This window comes from Triticum aestivum, chromosome 5D (genome assembly GCF_018294505.1).
Source record: "Triticum aestivum cultivar Chinese Spring chromosome 5D, IWGSC CS RefSeq v2.1, whole genome shotgun sequence".
Taxonomy (NCBI): domain Eukaryota; kingdom Viridiplantae; phylum Streptophyta; class Magnoliopsida; order Poales; family Poaceae; genus Triticum; species Triticum aestivum.
The window spans coordinates 267,640,777-267,662,929 of NC_057808.1; positions in this window are offsets into that span (position 1 = coordinate 267,640,777).

The following is a 22,153-nucleotide window of genomic DNA, read 5'->3' on the forward strand; positions in this document are numbered from 1 at the left end:
CCCAAGGACACAGATTTGATTTTTCAACCAACTTATATGCACTGGAGCATGTGCATGTAGTTCAAATTTGAATTATGCACATAAATGCATTGAAAACTCTATAAATGCATAAAAATGTCAAACCCCGAAAAATCACACAACACTCCTTTTGTTCTATTTTGACACGAGAAAAAAATTTGACAGCAATAAGAGGCAATGGATATCGTTTCGTCCCCAAAGGTGGGACGTTCCCTACCGAAAACCATCATGCTTGTTGTGAGAAGCTCCGGTTTGTGAGAAGCATATACCCAAACCTGCCCCAAATGGGACAAAAAATTTACCACGGCATGTTGATGCCGCTCCATGATAGCATGCCAAGTTTCATGGATTTCAGACGAGTTTTGGATTTACTAGAATTTAAAAACCAGGCATCTCAATGTTTTGCCGGCAATCAACGGTGCCCCGGTGTTTCGAATTCATTCCCATTTATTGCATGGGACCTAAGCATGCACCCAAGGACACATATTTGATTTTTCAACCAATTTATATGCACTGGAGCATGTGCTTGTAGTTCAAATTTGAATTATGCTCATAAAATGCATTGAAAACTCAGTTAATGCATAAAAATGTCCAAACGAACCCTGAAAAATCACAAAAATTCACACAACACTCCTATTGTTCTATGTTGACATGAGAAAAAAATCGAAAGCAATAAGAGGCAATGGATATCGTTTCGTCCCCAAAGGTGTGACGTTCCCTACAGAAAATCATCATGCTTGTTGTGAGAAGCTCCGGTTTGTGAGAAGCATATACCCAAACCTGCCTCAAATGGGACAAAATTTGTACCACGGCATGTTGATGCCGCTCCATGATAGCATGCCAAGTTTCATGAATTTCAGACGAGTTTTGGATTTACTAGAATTTAAAAACCAGGCATCTCAATGTTTTGTCGGCAACCAACGGTGCCTCGGTGTTTGAAATTCATTCCCATTTCTTGCATGGGACGTGAGCATGCACCCAAGGACACAGATTTGATTTTTCAACCAATTTATATGCACTGGAGCATGTGCATGTATTCCAAATTTGAATTATGCACATAAATGCATTGAAAACTAGGTTAATTCATAAAAATGTCCAAACGAACCCCAAAAATCATACAACACTCCTATTGTTCTATTTTGACATGAGAAAAAAAATTAAAGCAATAAGAGGCAATGGATATCGTTTCATCCCCAAAGGTGGTACGTTCCCTACCGAAAACCATCATGGTTGTTGTGAGAAGCTCCGGTTTGTGAGAAGCATAGATCCAAACCTGCCCCAAATGGGACAAAATTTGTACCACTGCATGTTGATGCCGCTCCATGATAGCACGCCAAGTTTCATGAATTTTAGATGAGTTTTTGATTTATTAGAATTTAAAACCAGGCATCTCAATGTTTTGCCGGCAATCAACAGTGCCCCGATGTTTGAAATTCATTCCCATTTCTTGCATGGGACCTAAGCATGCACCCAAGGACACAGATTTGAGTTTTCAACCAATTTATATTCACTGGAGCATGTGCTTGTAGTTCAAATTTGAATTATGCACATAAAATGCATTGAAAACTAAGTTAATGCATAAAAATGTCCAAACGAACCCCGGAAAAATCACAAAAATTCACACAACACTCCTATTGTTCTATGTTGACACGAGAAAAAAATTGAAAGCAATAAGAGGCAATGGATATCGTTTCGTCCCCAATGGTGGGACGTTCCCTACCAAAAACCATCATGCTTGTTGTGACAAGCTCCGGTTTGTGAGAAACATATACCCAAACCTGCCCCAAATGGGACAAAATTTGTACCACGGCATGTTGATGTCGCTCCATGATAGCATGCCAAGTTTCATGAATTTCACACGAGTTTTGGATTTACTAGAATTTAAAAACCAGGCATCTCATTGTTTTGCCGGCAATGAACGGTGCCCCGGTGTTTGAAATTCATTCCCATTTCTTGCATGGGACCTAAGCATGCACCCAAGGACACATATTTGTTTTTTCAACCAATTTATATGCACTGGAGCATGTGCTTGTAGTTCAAATTTGAATTATGCACATAAAATGCATTGAAAACTCAGTTAATGCATAAAAATGTCCAAACGAACCCTGAAAAATCACAAAAATTCACACAACACTCCTGTTGTTCTATGTTGACACGAGAAAAAAATTGAAAGCAATAAGAGGCAATGGATATCATTTCGTCCCCAAAGGTGGGGCGTTCCCTACCGAAAACCATCATGCTGGTTGTCAGAAGATCCGGTTTGTGAGAAACATATACCCAAACCTGCCCCAAATGGGACAAAATTTGTACCACGGCATGTTGATGCCGCTCCATGATAGCATGCCAAGTTCCATGAATTTCAGACGAGTTTTTGATTTACTAGAATTTATAAACCAGGCATCTCAATGTTTTGCCGGCAATCGACGGTGCCCCGGTGTTCGAAATTCATTCCCATTTCTTACATGGGACCTAAGCATGCACCCGAGGACACAGATTTGAGTTTTCAACCAGTTTATATGCACTAGAGCATGTGCATTTAGTTTGAATTTGAATTATGCACACAAATGCATTGAAAACTCAGTTAATGCATAAAAATGTCCAAACGAACCCCGGAAAATCACAAAAATTGACACAACACTCCTGTTGTTCTATGTTAACAAGAGAAAATTTTTGAAAGCAATAAGAGGCAATGAATATCGTTTTGTCCCCAAAGATGGGACGTTCCCTACCGAAGCCATCATGCTTGTTGTGAGAAGCATATACCCAAACCTGCCCCAAATGGGACAAAAATTTTACCACGGCATGTTGATGCCGCTCCATGATAGCATGCCAAGTTTCATGAATTTCAGACGAGTTTTGGATTTACTAGAATTTAAAAATAAAGTATCTCAACGTTTTGCCGGCAATCAACGATGCCCTGGTGTTTGAAATTCATTCCCATTTCTTGCATGGGACCTAAGCATGCACCCAAGGACACAGATTTGATTTTTCATCCAATTTATATGCACCGGAGCATGTGCATGTAGTTCAAATTTGAATTATGCACATAAATGCGTTGAAAACTCAGTTAATGCATAAAAATGTTCAAATGAATCCCGAGAAATCACAAGAATTGACACAACACTCCTGTTGTTCTATGTTGACACGAGAAATTTTTTGAAAGCAATAAGAGGCAATGGATATCGTTTCGTCCCCAAAGGTGGGACGTTCCCTACCGAAACCATCATGCTTGTTGTGAGAAGCTCTAGTTTGTGAGAAGCATATACCCAAACCTGCCCAAAATGGGTCAAAAAATTTATCACAGCATGTTGATGCCGCTCCATGATAGCTCCAAGTTTCGTGAATTTCAGACAAGCTTTGGATTTACTAGAATTTAAAGACCAGGTATCTTAATGTTTGCGGCCGAGTGACGGTGGCAGGGTGCTTGACATTCATTCCCATTTCTTGCATGGGACCAAAGCATGCAACCAAGGACACATATTTGAATATTCAACCAATTTATATGCATTAGAGCATGTGCATGTAGTTCAAATTTGAATTATGCACATAAATGCATTGAAAACTCAATTAATGCATAAAAATGTCCAAACGAATCTCGAAAAATCCCAAAAATTGACACAAAACTCCTGTTCTTCTATGTTGACACTAGGAAAAAAATTGAAATTGAGAAGAGGCAACGGATATCGTTTCGTCTAGGAAGGTGAAATGTTCCCTACCGAAACCATCACCCTTGTTGTGAGAAGCTCTGGTTTATGAGAAGCTTATACCCAAACCTGCCCCAAATGGGACAAAAAAATTACCACGGCATGTTGATGCCGCTCCATGATAGCATGCCAAGTTTCATGAATTTCGGACGAATTTTGGATTTACTGGAATTACACGATGCCGTGGTGTTCGAATTTCATCCCCATTTCTTGCATGGGACATAAGCATAAACCCATGGACACATATATGATTTTACAACCCATGTTGGTGCACCGGAGCATGTGCATGTAGTTTAATTTTGAATTGTGCACCTAAAATGGCTAGAAAACCAATTTAATGTATAAAATGTTCAAACGAACCCTGAATAATTCCAATTCTTTTACGACACACATATAGTTGTATGTTCACTGCATATAAAAGGTCTAGCAATTCAAACACCGTCCATTGCCACTGTGACCCCATTATGTAATTCAATTCAAGATGAAAAAACAAGTAGATCGCACACAGTTTATTATCACCAACCATGTGAGATGCAGCACAAAATATCTTGGAGCACCGTCGGTGTATAGTATGCCTATGGCTTACGCGAGAAGGTGCATCGGCTACAGTCCACAGCCGGCGTCTCAAGCACACTAGCTTGCTCCCCAAATATCGTTTCACTATTCAATCATCGCCGGGGAAAGATGGGCACGTGGACCCGCCTCGTGAGGGCAACTTCGGTGGCCCACTCCGGCGAGAGTGCGGCCGCAGCCGCCATGCGCGTGCTAACAAGGTGCATGAGCGCAGCCGCAATCTGCGACCGGGCGGCCAAGGCAGCCCAAATGGCCGCTGATCTTCTCAGGTGTCGGCAGCAACATCTGCCTTGGGGATAGCAACTGGCGAGAGCGGCACAGCATTTGTCCGTTCCGCAGCGGCAGCCTTAGCCCTGATGGAGGCTGCCAACGACCATGTCGAGGCCGCCCACGCCCAGCTCGTGGCGGTCACCGCACAAATCAAACGAAGCTTCTCCGACAACGGTCGGCAACCCACGGCTGAAGAGCTGGCAATTGCTGAGAGCGTTCGAGCAGCCGTCCGTTCCTCCGCTGCATACCTTACGACGACGGAGCCCGTCCAAGCATAGATCACGGCCGCCCACGCCTAACTCGTGGCGGCCTTTTCCAAAGAGATGGCGGACGCGGATGGCGAGATGCTTGCCGAGTATGGTGCGATGGATGCCATGGAGCCCCTTCCCCAGCAGACCGTCGGGCGCGAGCTGGACATGGAGGCGGCGGCGGAGATCGACGAGCACCAGCCGTAGTAGTACTCTTTGTTTTGGTTAATTAAAAGCACCGGTCTTTAATTTGTTACAGTAATGTTTAGGTCAGCTAGCTCTGTTTAATTGCTGAACTTGCTTGATTAAGAAGTGTGGGTGTGTTGTAGTCTCCTTTGTGTACCCAAATTATGCAATGATGTGGATGACCACTGTAACCATGGAAATTCGAACCAAAATTTTTGACGTTCAAACTCATCACACACGGGTTAAGCTATCTGAATCGTTTGTGATGTTCACATACCATACACAGATCTGAATAAGGGACCGTGTCTGATGACACTTTGCGCGCCAGTTTTTTCGCTGAAGCGATTCCAAATTTTCGACTTCCGCGGAAATATCTACCTCCCCGCCCCCTCCCCCTTAACAAAAGCCACATTTCCCCTGTTTCCGCCTTCCTTTCCAAGTTGAAACTTTCACTCCTTGCTTGCAGCGCTGCCTCCTCGCCGACGACCCTCCTTCACGTTGCTCGGCCCTGTCTATCCAGGCAGGTAATCCACACCCGACCCCCATCTTCCTCCCCCTTCCACATCCCAAATGCCCCGACCGCTGGCGCGAGCGCGACACCTTCCACCCAAATCACCGACCCCTCCACCAAATAAGCGCCGCCCTAAGCCATGGTGCACGCAGTATAGGCAGGATCTCAAGGAGCATTTGGCAGCAGAGAAGCAAATCGCGGCCGCACGCGCGGATGAGGCCGCGATGGCTGTCATTCGTGCCGGCCCCCAGATCTTGGAGGAGCATGATAACCCACAAGTATAGGGGATCACAACAATTTTCGAGGGTAGAGTATTCAACCCAAATTTATTGATTCGACACAAGGGGAGCCAAAGAATATTCTCAAGTATTAGCAACTGAGTTGTCAATTCAGCCACACCTGGATAACTTAATATCTGCAGCAAAGTATTTAGTAGCAAAGTAATATGGAAGTAACGGTAATGGTAACAAAAGTAATATTTTTGGATTTTGTAGTGATTGTAACAGTAGCAACGGAAAAGTAAATAAGTGGAGAACAATATGTGAAAAGCTCGTAGGCATTGGATCGGTGATGGAGAATTATGCCGGATGTGGTTCATCATGTAACAGTCATAACATAGGGTGACACAGAACTAGCTCCAATTCATCAATGTAATGTAGGCATGTATTCCGAATATAGTCATACGTGCTTATGGAAAAGAACTTGCATGACATCTTTTATCCTACCCTCCCATGGCAGCGGGGTCCTAGTGGAAACTAAGGGATATTAAGGCCTCCTTTTAATACAGTACCGGACCAAAGCATTAACACATAGTGAATACATGAACTCCTCAAACTATGGTCATCACCGGGAGTGGTCCCGATTATTGTCACTTCGGGGTTGCCGGATCATAACACATAGTAGGTGACTATAGACTTGCAAGATAGGATCAAGAACTCACATATATTCATGAAAACATAATAGGTTCAGATCTGAAATCATGGCACTCGGGCCCTAGTGACAAGCATTAAGCATAGCAAAGTCATAGCAACATCAATCTCAGAACATAGTGGATACTAGGGATCAAACCCTACCAAAACTAACTCGATTACATGATAGATCTCATCCAACCCATCACCGTCCAGCAAGCCTACGATGGAATTACTCACGCACGGCGGTGAGCATCATGAAATTGGTGATGGAGGATGGTTGATGATGACGACGGTGACGGATTCCCCTCTCCGGAGCCCCGAACGGACTCCAGATCAGCCCTCCCGAGAGGTTTTAGGGCTTGGTGGCGGCTCCGTATCGTAAAACGCGATGAATCCTTCTCTCTGATTTTTTTCCTCCCCGAACACGAATATATGGAGTTGGAGTTGAGGTCGGTGGAGCGTCAGGGGGCCCATGAGGCAGGGGGCACGCCCCCACCCTAGTGGACAGGTGGAGGCCCCCCTGACATGGATTCTTCTTCCAATATTTTTAATATTTTCCAAAAATACGTTCTGCGGGGTTTCAGGTCATTCCGAGAACTTTTGTTTCTGCACATAAATAACACCATGGCAATTCTGCTGAAAACAGCGTCAGTCCGGGTTAGTTCCATTCAAATCATTCAAGTTAGAGTCCAAAACAAGGGCAAAAGTGTTTGGAAAAGTAGATACGACAGAGACGTGTCAACTCCCCCAAGCTTAAACCTTTGCTTGTCCTCAAGCAATTCAGTTGATAAACTGAAAGTGATAAAGAGAAACTTTTACAAACTCTATTTGCTCTTGTTGTTGTAAATATGTAAAGCCAGCATTCAAGTTTTCAGTAAAGATTATGAACAACCATATTCACAATAACTCTTAGGTCTCATGTTTACTCATGTCAATGGCATAATCAACTAGCGAGCGATAATAATAAATCTCGGATGACAACACTTTCTCAAAACAATCATAATATGATATAACAAGATGGTGTCTTGCTAGCCCTTTCAAAACATAAATGCAGAGCACCTTTAAAGATCAAGGACTGACTAGACATTGTAATTCATGGTAAAAGAGATCTAGTCATAGTCATACCCAATATAAATTAATAGTAATGGATGCAAATGACAGCAGTGCTCTCCAGCTGGTGCTTTTGATAAGAGGGTGATGACTCAACATAAAAGTAAATAGATAGGCCCTTCGCAGAGGGAAGCAGGGATTTGTAGAGGTGCCAGAGCTCGGTTTTAAAATAGAGATAAATAATATTTTGGGCGGCATACTTTCATTGTCAACATAACAACCGAGATATGGCGATATCTTCCATGCTACACACATTATAGGCGGTTCCCAAACAGAATGGTAAAGTTTATACCCCCCCTCCACCAACAAGCATCAATCCATGGCTTGCTCGAAACAACGAGTGCCTCCAACTAACAACAGTCCCAGGGGGAGTTTTGTTTGCAATTATTTTGATTTAGTTTGCATAAAGCATGGGACTGGGCATCCCGTTGACCAGCCATTTTCTCGTGAGTGAGGAGCGGAGTCCACTCCTCTTGAGAATAACCCGCCTAGCATGGAAGATACAGACAGCCCTAGTTGATACATGAGCTATTCGAGCATACAAAATAGAATTTCATTTGAAGGTTTAGAGTTTGGCACAAACAAATTTACTTGGAACGGTAGGTAGATACCGCATATAGGAAGGTATAGTGGACTCATCTGGAATAACTTTGGGGTTTAAGGGATTGGATGCACAAGCAGTATTCCCGCTTAGTACAAGTGAAGGCTAGCAAAAGACTGGGAAGCGACCAACTAGAGAGCGACAACAGTCATGAACATGCATTAAAATTAATAAACATTGAGTGCAAACATGAGTAGGATATAATCCACCATGAACATAAATATCGTGAAGGCTATGTTGATTTTGTTTCAACTACATGTGTGAACATGTGCCAAGTCGAGTCACTTAAATCATTCAAAGGAGGATACCACCCCATCATACCACATCACAACCATTTTAATAGCATGTTGGCACGCAAGGTAAACCATTATAACTCATAGCTAATCAAGCATGGCACGGGCAACTATAATCTCTAATTGACATTGCAAACATGTTTATTCATAATAGGCTGAATCAGGAACGATGAACTAATCATATTTACAAAAACAAGAGAGGTCGAGTTCATACCAGCTTCTCTCATCTCAATCAGTCCATCATATATCGTCATTATTGCCTTTCACTTGCACGACCGAACGATGTGAATAATAATAAGAGTGCACGTGCATTGGACTAAGCTGGAATCTGCGAGCATTCAATAAACAGGAGAAGACAAGGCAATATGGGCTCTTGGTTAAATCAACAATAATGCATATAAGAGCCACTTCAACAATTTAATTATGGTCTTCTCCTATCGACCCCCAAAGAAAAGGAAAGAAATAAAACTATTTACACGGGAAAGCTCCCAACAAGCAAAAGAAGAACGGGAAATGTTTTTGGGTTTTCTTTTTAATTATTACTACTACAGCATGAAAAGTAAAATAACTAAAAGCTACTACTAATTTTTTTAGTTTTTCTTAAGGTTTATCAAACACACAAGAAGAAAGCGTAAAAAGAAAATAAACTAGCATGGATATTACAGTGAAAGAGTATGAGCACCGGCATCTAGCAGTGAGTGTGTGTGAACATAAATGTATGTCGGTGGGAAATACGTACTCCCCCAAGCTTAGGCTTTTGGCCTAAGTTGGTTTATTGCCACAGATGGCCTGGCGGATATCCATAGTTGTAGCCGGGGTCGTACTGAGATGCAGCGGCTATTGCCTCCTGAGCTGCAGCGTGGCGGCGAGCTGCCTCCGTCCTCCTCTCGTACTCATCTGCCTCCTCTCTGGTAATAACATGTCTTCCTTTTGCCTGATAATCAAAGAAGGCATGAGCAGGGAGAGTAATATGGACAGCACGACGTCTGTCAAAGATTAAGCGATACTAGAGGGACTGCTCGTTCCTCTCAAGAAAATGGTGATGAACCATGGCATTATAATCTAAATAAACATTAGGCAGATCAACATCATACTCACGTATAGGTACCTCAAGAAAATTAGCTAGACGGGTTGCATAAATCCCTCCAAAGAAATCTCCATTAATTTTATTATTATGCAACCTACGTGCAACAATAGCTCCCAAATTATAGGATTTGTCTCCTAACACAGCACTCCTAAGAATACTGAGGTCTGGCACATACATGTGACATGCTACATCCTTACCATTTATGCACCTACCTATAAAGAGAGCAAAATAATGTATAGCAGGAAAATGAATACTCCCTATGGTAGCTTGTGTTATGTCTCTAGATTCACCCACAGTTATACTGGCAAGGAAATCTCTAAATTCAGATTTGCGAGGTTCAAGAGGGCTACCCCATTGTGGAAGTTTGCAAGCAGTGGTAAAATCCTCTAAGTCCATGGTATAAGAATTTTCATAAAGATCAAACAGGACAGTTTGAGAATTACGTGAAGATGAATATTCAAATCTCCTCACAAAGGAACTAGTGAGATAGTGGTACTGGGGGCACTTTTCTGCCTCGAAGCTCACAAGATCGGCGTTACGCAAATATGCATTAAATTCTTCCTTGATTTCTGCTTGATCCATAAAGTCCTCTGAAGGCCATTCACAAGGCCGCACTGGGCGTCCCTTGTGGCTCATCATCAGCATCACGCATTGCGAGTCTGGGTCCTTGCTTCCTTGAAGGACCACCATAATACATTTTCCTAAACATATTTATTCCTCTGCAATATTTCTGAAATTTTTAGTAACTTCAAATAAAAGTGAACCAAGCTCAACAAAATTGATAGCAACTACTCCTACAAGTGCCTAGAGCCTATATCATGCATTAGAACTACTTGGAACCATATAAATTTGACATGCAAGCTCAAGAACATGGTCACCTAGGCAGCACAAATTTGCAATGAATAAAGCACTAGAACAAAAACTAATTGGACCAATGGAGGAGTCACATACCAAGGAACAATCCCCTAAAGCAGCTTTGTGAGAGGTGCTTTGAGCAAGGAGATCGAAAATCGCAGCAAAATGAGCTAGAACCCGTGCTTGAGCTGGATGGTGATTTTTTTGGGAGGAAGAAGGAGTGTGTGGGTGCAGGAATAAGTGGAGGGGAGCCACCGTGGGCCCACGAGGCAGGGGGGCGCCCTGTAGGGGTGGGCACGCCCTGGACTCTCGTGGCCAGGTGCTTGCTCCCCCTGCTGTGTTCTCAGTGCCAGATATTCTCAAATATTCCAGAAAAAATCATATTTCAATTTCGGGGCATTTGGAGAACTTTTATTTTCGGGGTATTTTTATATTGCATGGATAATTCATAAAACAGACAGAAAAATACTATTTTTACTTTATTTCAACTAAATAACAGAAAGTAAAAGGAGGGTACAGAAGGTTGTGCCTTCTAGTTTCATCCATCTCATGCTCATCAAAAGGAATCCACTAACGAGGTTGATCAGGTCTTGTTAACAAACTCATTTCGAATCGCATGAAACCGGTGAAATTTCGAATAACACTATGTTACCTCAACGGGGATATGCACATCCCCAATAATAAGAATATCATATCTCTTTTTGACAGTAGGTAAAGGAAATTCAAGACCTCCAAAAATAATCGATGGAGTTTTTCCAATAGAGTTGATACTATGAACTTGAGGTTGTTTCCCCGGAAAGTGTACCGTATGCTCATTACCATTAACATGAAAAGTGACATTGCCTTTGTTGCAATCAATAACAGCCCATGCGGTATTCAAAAAGGGTCTTCCTAGAATAATAGACATACTATCATCCTCGGGAATATCAAGAATTACAAAGTCCGTTAAAATAGTAACGTTTGCAACTACAACAGGCACATCCTCACAAATACTGACAGGTATAGCACTTGATTTATCAGCCATTTGCAAAGATATTTTAGTAGGTGTCAACTTATTCAAATCAAGTCTATGATATAAAGAGAGAGGCATAACACTAACACCGGCTCCAAGATCACATAAAGCAGTTTTAACATAGTTTCTTTTAATGGAGCATGGTATAGTAGGTACTCCTGGATCTCCAAGTTTCTTAGGTATTCCACCCTTAAAAGTATAATTAGCAAGCATGGTGGAAATTTCAGCTTCCAGTATCTTTCTTTTATTAGTAACAATTTCTTTCATATACTTAGCATAAGGGTTCATTTTGAGCATATCAGTCAATCGCATACGCAAAAAGATAGGTCTAATCATTTCAGCAAAACGCTCAAAATCCTCATCATCCTTTTTCTTGGACGGTTTGGGAGGAAAAGGCATGGGTTTCTGAACCCATGGTTCTCTTTCTTTACCATGTTTCCTAGCAACAAAGTCTCTCTTATCATAACGTTGATTCTTTGATTGTGGGTTATCAAGATCAATAGCAGGTTCAATTTCTACATCATTGTCATTACTAGGTTGAGCATCAACATGAACATCTTCATTAACATTATCACTAGGTTCATGTTCATTACCAGATTGTGTCTCAGCATCAAAAATAGAAATATCATTTGGATTCTCAGGTGTTTCAGCAATAGGTTCACTAGAAGCATGCAAGGTCCTATCATTTTTCTTTTTCTTCTTTTTGGAAGGACTAGGTGCCTCTAAATTATTTCTTTGAGAATCCTGCTCAATTCTCTTAGGGTGGCCTTCAGGATACAAAGGTTCCTGAGTCAGTTTACCAGTTCTAGTAGCCACTCTAACAGCATAATCATTATTCTTACTATTCGATTCATTGAGCAAATCATTCTGAGCTTTAAGTACTTGTTCTACTTGAGTGGTAACCATAGAAGCATGTTTACTAATGAGTTTAAGTTCACCTTTAACTCTAGACATATAATCACCCAAGTGTTCAAGTCTATCGGAATTATATTTCAATTGTCTACCAATATAAGAACTGAAGTTTTCTTGTTTAATAATAAAATTGTCAAACTCATCTAAGAATTGTCTAGCAGACTTATAACGAGGAATATCACCTTCATCAAATCTATAGAGAGAATTTACCTTTACTACCTGTGTCGGGTTATCAAGACCGTGAGTTTCTTCAATAGGTAATGGATGGGGATCGTATATTTCTTCAACAGGCGGTAAATTAAGACCATGTATTTCTTCAATAGGAGGTAAATTCTTAACATCTTCAGCTTTAATACCTTTTTCTTTCATAGATTTCTTTGCCTCTTGCATATCTTCAGGACTGAGAAATAGAACACCCCTCTTCTTCGGAGTTGGTTTAGGAACAAGCTCAGGAATTGGCTCAGGAAGTGTCCAATTATTTTCATTTGTCAACATATTATTTAATAGAATTTCACCTTCATTCGGTGTTCTTTCCCTGAAAACAGAACCAGCACAACTATCCAGGAAATCTGTGGAAGCATCGGTTAGTCCATTATAAAAGATATCAAGTATTTCATGTTTCTTAAGAGGATGATCAGGCAAAGCATTAAGTAATTGGAGAAGCCTCCCCCAAGCTTGTGGGAGACTCTCTTTTTCAATTTGCACAAAATTATATATATCCCTTAAAGCAGCTTGTTTCTTATGAGCAGGGAAATATTTAGCAGAGAAGTAATAAATCATATCCTGGGGACTACGCACACAAACAGGATCAAGAGAATTAAACCATATCTTAGCATCAACCTTCAATGAGAACGGAAATATTTTAAGGATATAAAAGTAGCGAGTTCTCTCATCATTAGTGAACAGGGTGGCTATATCATTCAATTTAGTAAGATGTGCCACAACAGTTTCAGATTCATAGCCATAGAAAGGACCAGATTCAACCAAAGTAATTATATGAGGATCAATAGAGAATTCATAATCCTTATCAGTAACACAGATAGGTGAAGTAGCAAAAGCAGGGTCAGGTTTCATTCTAGCATTAAGAGATTGCTGCTTCCATTTAGCTAATAACTTCTTAAGATCATATCTATCTTTGCAAGCAAAAAAGCTTTAGCAACTTCTTCATCCATAACATAGCCCTCAGGCACAACGGGCAATTCATATTTATTAGGGGGAGAGTCTTCATCATCACTATCATCAATATTATCAGTTTCAATAATTTCATTCTCTCTAGCCCTAGCAAGTTGTTCATCAAGAAATTCACCAAGTGGCACAGTAGTATCAAGCATAAAAGTAGTTTCATCATAAGTATCATGCATAGCAGAAGTGGCATCATCAATGACATGCGACATATCAGAATGAATAGCAGAAGCAGGTTTAGGTGTCGCAAGCTTACTCAAAACAGAAGGTGAATCAAGTGCAGAGCTAGATGGCAGTTCCTTACCTCCCCTCGTAGTTGAGGGATAAATTGTTGTTTTCGCGTCTTTCAAGTTCCTCATAGTGACCAGCAGATATAAATCCCAAGTGACTCAAAGAATAGAGCTATGCTCCCCGGCAACGGCGCCAGAAAATAGTCTTGATAACCCACAAGTATAGGGGATCGCAACAGTTTTCGAGGGTAGAGTATTCAACCCAAATTTATTGATTCGACACAAGGGGAGCCAAAGAATATTCTCAAGTATTAGCAATTGAGTTGTCAATTCAGCCACACCTGGATAACTTAATATCTGCAGCAAAGTATTTAGTAGCAAAGTAATATGGAAGTAACGGTAACGGTAACAAAAGTAATATTTTTGGGTTTTGTAGTGATTGTAACAGTAGCAACGGAAAAGTAAATAACCGGAGAACAATATGTGAAAAGCTCGTAGGCATTGGATCGGTGATGGAGAATTATGCCGGATGCGGTTCATCATGTAACAGGCATAACATAGGGTGACACAGAACTAGCTCCAATTCATCAATGTAATGTAGGCATGTATTCCGAATATAGTCATACGTGCTTATGGAAAAGAACTTGCATGACATCTTTTGTCCTACCCTCCCGTGGCAGTGGGGTCCTAGTGGAAACTAAGGGATATTAAGGCCTCCTTTTAATAGAGTACCGGACCAAATCATTAACACATAGTGAATACATGAACTCCTCAAACTATGGTCATCACCGGGAGTGGTCCCGATTATTGTCGCCTCGGGGTTGCCGGATCATAACACATAGTAGGTGACTATAGACTTGCAAGATAGGATCAAGAACTCACATATATTCATGAAAACATAATAGGTTCAGATCTGAAATCATGGCACTCGGGCCCTAGTGACAAGCATTAAGCATAGCAAAGTCATAGCAACATCAATCTCAGAACATAGTTGATACTAGGGATCAAACCCTAACAAAACTAACTCGATTACATGATAGATCTCATCCAACCCATCACCGTCCAGCAAGCCTACGATGGAATTACTCACGCACGGGCGGTGAGCATCATGAAATTGGTGATGGAGGATGGTTGATGATGACGACGGCGACGGATTCCCCTCTCCGGAGCCCTGAACGGACTCTAGATCAGCCCTCCCGAGAGGTTTTAGGGCTTGGCGGCGGCTCCGTATCATAAAACGTGATGAATCCTTCTCTCTGATTTTTTCCTCCCCGATCACGAATATATGGAGTTGGAGTTGAGGTCGGTGGAGCGTCAGGGGGCCCACGAGGCAGGGGGGCACGCCCAGGGGGGCAGGCGCGCCCCCACCCTCGTGGACAGGTGGAGGCCCCCCTGACATGGATTCTTCTTCCAGTATTTTTAATATTTTCCAAAAATACGTTTCGTGGAGTTTCAGGTCATTCCGAGAACTTTTGTTTCTGCACATAAATAACACCATGGCAATTCTGCTGAAAACAGCGTCAGTCCGGGTTAGTTCCATTCAAATCATGCAAGTTAGAGTCCAAAACAAGGGCAAAAGTGTTTGGAAAAGTAGATACGACGGAGACGTATCAGAGCACCTTGCCATTTGCTAGCTACGCTGGTTAAGCATGCTCGGTTTACCCGTTGCGTGTGCTGCTCCTGCCTTTCCTTCACAAATTCTAGTGAATTGTGCTATCTAATTTTACCATGCAATCTGTTGCTCTAGTGTATATGTTCTATATGTCGTGCGGTGTGGTGCTCACTTATTAACTATTTTGTTAATTAGTTGTCGTCTTCACTTAACTGTTTGGTTCAATTATGCAAATGTGATGTTCAATTCTTCAGGCTGCAATTTTGTATTCTCTTCCATGTGAGAAATAAATTGAATTTATCTTTACAAAATACATGAGAAACAAATATAATTGCTATATTTCCAAGTTGTCAAGCATGCTTGATTTGGCTATACATTGTGCAATGTGGTGCTCAGTGAATGTTTGGTTCATTTGTGTTGTGGTGTTTAGTTAACTGTTTGGTTCAGTTCTGCAATGCGATGTTCAATAGTTGTGGGTGCATTCTGTTATTGTATACCATGTGAGGAATAAATTGAATTTGGCTGTAGTAAATACAAGAGAAACAAATACAATTGCTACATTTCCAAGTTGTTAAGCATGCTTGGTTTGGTTAACTATTTGATCTTCTATTAGGAGTATGATATATTGTGCAATGTGGTGCTCAGTTAATATTTGGTTCATTTGTTATGGTGTTTACTTAATTGCATGGTTCAATTCTGCAATGCGATGTCCAATTATTGTGGCTGGATTATGTTATTGTATACCATGTGAGAATAAATCGAATTTGGCTGTACCAAATACATGAGAAACAAATACAATTGCTATATTTCCAAGTTGTTAAGCATGCTTGGTTTGGTTAACTGTCTGATCTTCTATTAGGAGTATGTTATATTGTGCAATGTGGTGCTCAGTTAATGTTGGTTCATTTGTTGTGGTGTTTAGTTAACTGCTTAGTTCAATTCTGCAATGCAATGTCCAATTGTCGTGGGTAGAATTTTGTTTTGTTGTGCATGTGAGGAATAAATCGAATTTGGCTGCACTTAATACATGATAAATATATACAAGTGCTATATTTCCTAGTTCTTAATCATGGTTGGTTTGGATAAATGGGTTTTCCATGTGGCTTGAATTTATCTGATGAATCTGCAATGTGCTTATTTTTCATCAACATATTTTACTGATAGCATGCAAACCCTTACTTAATCTGATGACTAACTACCTTATATGTGTTGCAGGGAAACAATGGGAAGCACTGAGGTTTACAATCGAGGTTAGCACGTGCATGGTCCGTTGTCTAATAGCACATTATTGTGCAATTGCAGGAACCATTCTAATATTTAGGTTTTTAACAATTTGATCTTGCACATGTAGGTCCTATCGTCAGAGGTTTTGACTCACTGTTCGACCCTTTTTGCATATGGGGAAATGAGTTGTCCATGAATATCAATCAAATCAAGAAACTCAAAAAGATTGTTAAGATAAAGAAATTAGCGACAAAAAACAACAAGATCTTTTTCTGCACAATGAAGAAGACATCAGTTCACTACAAGATGGTACTAACTATTATACCTTGCCTTTTTTATTCCTTTGCCCCATTTCCAATATAGAGAAGATATTTATGCACATCCTTGTTTTCAGGCCTTTTCAAAGAAGTTCACTAATGATTGCCTGTCAAACCACCTCTATGGTCAGGAGGCGAGGAAGATTTTCATACAACACCCACAGTTCAATATTGAAGTGTTCCTAAAGAGGACGAAGGATGGATGGTCAGTCATCCACAGGCACTAGCCTAAAGTTGCATAGACCTTCAACATGAATGAAGGCTCAATATTCGCCTTCCGCTTCATCAGTTTTCCAGATGAGATGCATCTGTCTATATACTGTCTATGATACTAATTTCGAAAGGTTCTACATGTTGCATGTGAAACTTGGTGCTGACGCAGTTGTGTAATGGGGTAGCTGAGTGCTGAAGCTATATCATGTTGTACTCTGATGTATTTCAATTATCAAATTCTGCTTCCTTAATATGGAAATGAAATATATTATGTGCTTAATATAAATGTCAATTAGATTAATAAATGGATTATTAATAATAGGGTAATTAGTCTGCTAATGGCGAATTAGCCTGCTAATTGTGTTTTGCTATTGCAAACGGTTATTAAAAAAATACCGTGGGCGATGACCTCAGGCAACGCACACAGTTTCTAGGAATAAACCGTGTTGGATCAAGGAACAATCACACATGACTTTCTCTTGAAAACTGTTTGTGTTAGGCCACCTTGCACAAACGTTTACCACATAAAAACTGTGTGTGATGGACAACCTTTGCCACACAATTTCTTCTACGGACCGTGGGTGATGCATTCAATAACGCAAACAATTTAACGGGAAAATTATGTGTGATGTACCTGTGAACGAAAACGTTTTCCTTGGAGCGACTGTGTGGGATGTACATACGAACGGAAATGTTTAGCGGGGACTGACTGTGTGGGATGTACTTGCGACCGGAAACAATTTTGCCTGTATAATTATATTTTTTTAGCTCTACTGTACGTATTTCTGTATTTGAGCGCTCGCCGGTCGCACACGACCTCATTTTGCCGAGCGTGTGTGCCAAGAGGGCATATCCCCGACAGTTTCTGGGTCGTGTGGGAAGGACCCCCTATAGCCCACACTCATTAGGCGACGGTTCCAAATGCCATCACGGAAAGGGGTTAAAAACCGTTTGTATAGCACCGTTGCGTACTAGTGATTGTGGATGTAGCGCCGCCCAAATGAGGGGTGACCGGCTCCTATCCGCAGATTTTCCTAGAAGCGTTCGTGGACGTATAGGGGGTCAAATATGACCAGTCCGGCTGTAGATTCTTTTATGGTTTTTTATAGAAAGAAAGGAATTTGATAGATCATTCGTTTACCAACGTTGGCCGATGCCGCCATCTCGGCCCCTCCCCCCCCCCAAATGGCGATCTCGTTAGGGCAAGAGGAATGATGACCCGTCTGTTTTGTTTTCTTTCCTTAGGTTTGTTTCTCTGGCAACATCATCGAGGTGGTAGCGGCGACGACATGGTTGTATAAGGTCTCTCCGGCCTCTTCCTATCCGGACGACATTTGACCTGGCACTGGCAAGGGGCTAGTGAGAGTTTGCGTTGCTGGATCTGTTAGTTCATTTCGGATATTGAAAGTTGATCTATCTTTCATAGAGAGCAACTCGCTGGCCATTTGTTCGATGACTTCGAGGTCTTCTCCTATGTTGTTCTCAGACATGGTTTGGTTTCTCCAACCCTACGGACCTATGGTGATGTATTGCAAGCCTCTACTGCGTGGGGTGATGCTCCAATCGATGCTTTTCCAGTGATATTATTTAGATCTCACCTCAAGTGACAAGTGGCTATTGCAAGCATGCCTTTCCTTTACCGCTGGTTCAGTACTATTTTTAATATCCAAGGACCGGTGTACAATCGTGAGAAGAAGGATATTATGATTTTCAATGTAGTTTTGTTTTTTACTGGTCGTTCTTTTTATTTTATTTGATAATTATTAGATATAAAATGCCTTTTGGGTCCCAAAATAAAAGGAAATTTTATACATAGTTTTGTGTGTGCAAAATTTCAATGAAATGGAAGGAATACGAGTGTTGAGTGTGAGCGGTATATGGACGAAAATGCGTAGGGGCATGCAAGGCAGGGCACGCATGCATGTAGCGACCCATTTGCATCAAGATTCGTAAAGTAGTTTGGTCATTTGCATGTCTTTTAGCCTCACCATAGATGGGCCCCATGCATGCAAATTTTAGCAGAGTTGCATCCTCCACTCACCCCACCTTCCATATATTTCATTTCGTCTCCAAACATTTTTGCTATTCTCCAGCGTCGGCAGCCTTACCCTGTATCCTAACCAGTCAACCCTCATACTCCCCTCCATCTGGGACTCTAGTACAGCGTCTTTTGGGTCTCCATATGCTATCCTTTACCACCCTTGTGCTTCAAAGTAGCACCATGTATTTCATATAGAGAATTTCCATATGCTTCATTTCATATACTAGTGGAATGTTTACATTATAAAACTTGGCGTGTATTCAAAATTATTAACTGGTATTACATGAAAGCATCAATCCATGAAAAGCAATAGTAATCTTGTTCACACATTTTGATGTTACTTGCTTGTTATCAGTTATAAGATTATTTCTTTGAATCTCTTTTGTCCTAAGTTCACACCATTGTTACATCATTTGATCAAGCTTATGCTAGGTAGCATTCAACATAAAAAATTATCTTTTTTTATCATTTACCTACTCGAGAACGAGCAGGAATTAAGCTTGGGGATGTTTATACATCTCAAACGTATCTATAATTTTGATTGTTTCATGCTGTTATGTTATCACTTTTATATACTTTATAGCAATTTATGTCATTTTTATGGACTAACCTATTAATTTAGTGCCCAGTGCCAGTTTCTATTTTCTGCTTGTTTTTGGTTTCGCAGAAAATCAATATCTACGGAGGTCAAAATACGTTGCTGATATTGGTTCTGGCGACAAGAAACACAAGCAGCTTCGGAAGAGATCGAGACGAGCCACGAGGGACCCACATGGACAGGTGTTAGCGCCCCCGTCCATGTGGGTCCCATAACAACCGCCTTAGTCCAATTTCACCCCCATAAATTTCTATAAATGCCAAAACCATCTCTGCCTCCATAAGAATTCTATCGCCTTCGCAAGCCTTTGCTGGGAAGAGATCCAATCTGGAGCCCTGTTCTGGAGCCTTGCTGGAGGAGGAAGCCATTGTTGGAGCCATCTTCATTAACCTTGCTGCCTCCATGACCATGTGTGAGTAGTTCTTTTAGGACCTACATGTTTTTAAATCTCTCTCTCTCTCTCTCGGGTCTTCAATACCATGTTGTCATACTTGTCGAGGTAAATTCGATATAATCGGTGGTGTGTTTGTTGGGACGTGATGAATTGTCACTTTATCATCAGATTGTTCATTGATTTTAATTGAATCTATTTGTGTTTTCTTGCTGCATAATTAAATAGCTTTGTAATGCTCTTTGATCTATCTATCTTAGTAGTGCTCTAACCCAGTGACAATAAAGGCCAAGACACATATTGTATTGTTGCCACTAAGGGTAAAATGACGAGGTTTTGTCATATTGATTGACTTCTTCCTGTCTATATTATGTCACCTTGCTTATTGCGATACTCTGTTTCTTGTAAACTTAATACCTTGAGATGCATGCTGGATAGCAATTTTGGGGTGGAGTATTAGTAGTAGATGAAATTGGATTAACGTTCTACTTATCCTAGACATAATGCCTATATGAGATTATGCCATGAATGATCACAGTCATGAATATTGCAATCTTTTCAATTGCTCAATTATAATTTGTTTGCCATGCCATTCGCCCGTTTTTGAGAGAGAGAGAGAGAGAGATATGCCACTAGTGAACCTATGGCTCCCGTAGTGCTCTTTGATCTATCTATCTTATTTGTACAGGTTCGATTTTCAATGGGAGTAGTGCTTAGTAGTGGGTTCAATCTTGCAGTGCTCTAACCCAGTGCCAATAAAGGCCAAGACCCGTATTGTATTGTTGCCACCAAGGGTAAAATGACGGGGTTTTGTCATATTGATTGAATTCTTCCTGTCTCTATTATGTCATCTTTCCTATTGCGATACTCTATTTCTTGTAAACTTAATACCTTGAAATGCATGATGGATAGCGATTTTGGGGTGGAGTATTAGTAGTAGATGCAGTTGGATTAACGGTCTACTTATCCACGACGTAATGCCTATATGAGATTATGCCATGAATGATCATAGTCATGAATATTGTAATCTTTTAAATTGCTCAACTGTAATATGTTTACTATGCCATTCGCCTATTTTTAAGAGAGAGAGAGATATGCCACTAGTGAACCTATGGCCCCCCGTTTCCATTCTCCATTAAAAAAATCTTATACAAAATTGCTTTTTTATTTTCCATCTCACTTTACCACTATTTGTCTATTATTTTATTTTAGCCTTGTAACTAGCAAGACAAGGGGTTTGACAACCCTCTTGTCGCGTTGGCTACAAGTATTTTTATTTTGTTTGTGTGCAGATACCGCTTATCTTGTTAGCTTAGAAGCTTCTACTGGTTCGATAAACTTTGGTTCTTAACCGAGGAAAAACTTTGTTGCTATCTACTTCACCCTTCTTCTTTAGGGAAACCCAACGACTCCTGCTCCTGCGGAGTAGCACCACATAGTTCAACGATGCAAATTTAACTTTCTTGTCTCCAACACCCCCATAAATTTCAAAATACAATTCACAATTATCTAGCCACACTTGGTAATCTTCCCCATCAAACTTAGGGAAATCCACTTTTTGTGTGCTTGTGAATTGTGTGTAGAGCGATGCTCCTCGCACAGAGACTCACGATCGAAGAGTTGAAGTGCAAGGGAGGGCATACCGCTTGATGGAGGCAAATAAGAGGATCTAGGCTCCCCTTAGCTAACCCCAGAGGATGGTAGTGCCAAATATGCCCGTTGGGCCGATGCGCATCGTCCACACGCACTTCGACTGTCGGAGGAGTCACGCTGGTGCCGGCTGGACCTTGGGAACGCAGTGTGGGTGACTCGAGCACCTCAAACCTTGTGGTTGCATCCTTCGCGTGAACTTGCAGAAGCGACACCGACTCAGTGAGCTTCTTAGCTGTGGAATCAACCATATGCATCTATGCAGCGACCCCTTTAAATTGTTCCATGATGGTGTCGAGCTTCACACCGAACTTCTAGAATATTCGAGTCAAACTTATTTTTTTTTCTCTAGCAGTTTTTATCCCCTAATATTCTCCGTTTTCCCTTTTATTTTATTCTTATGC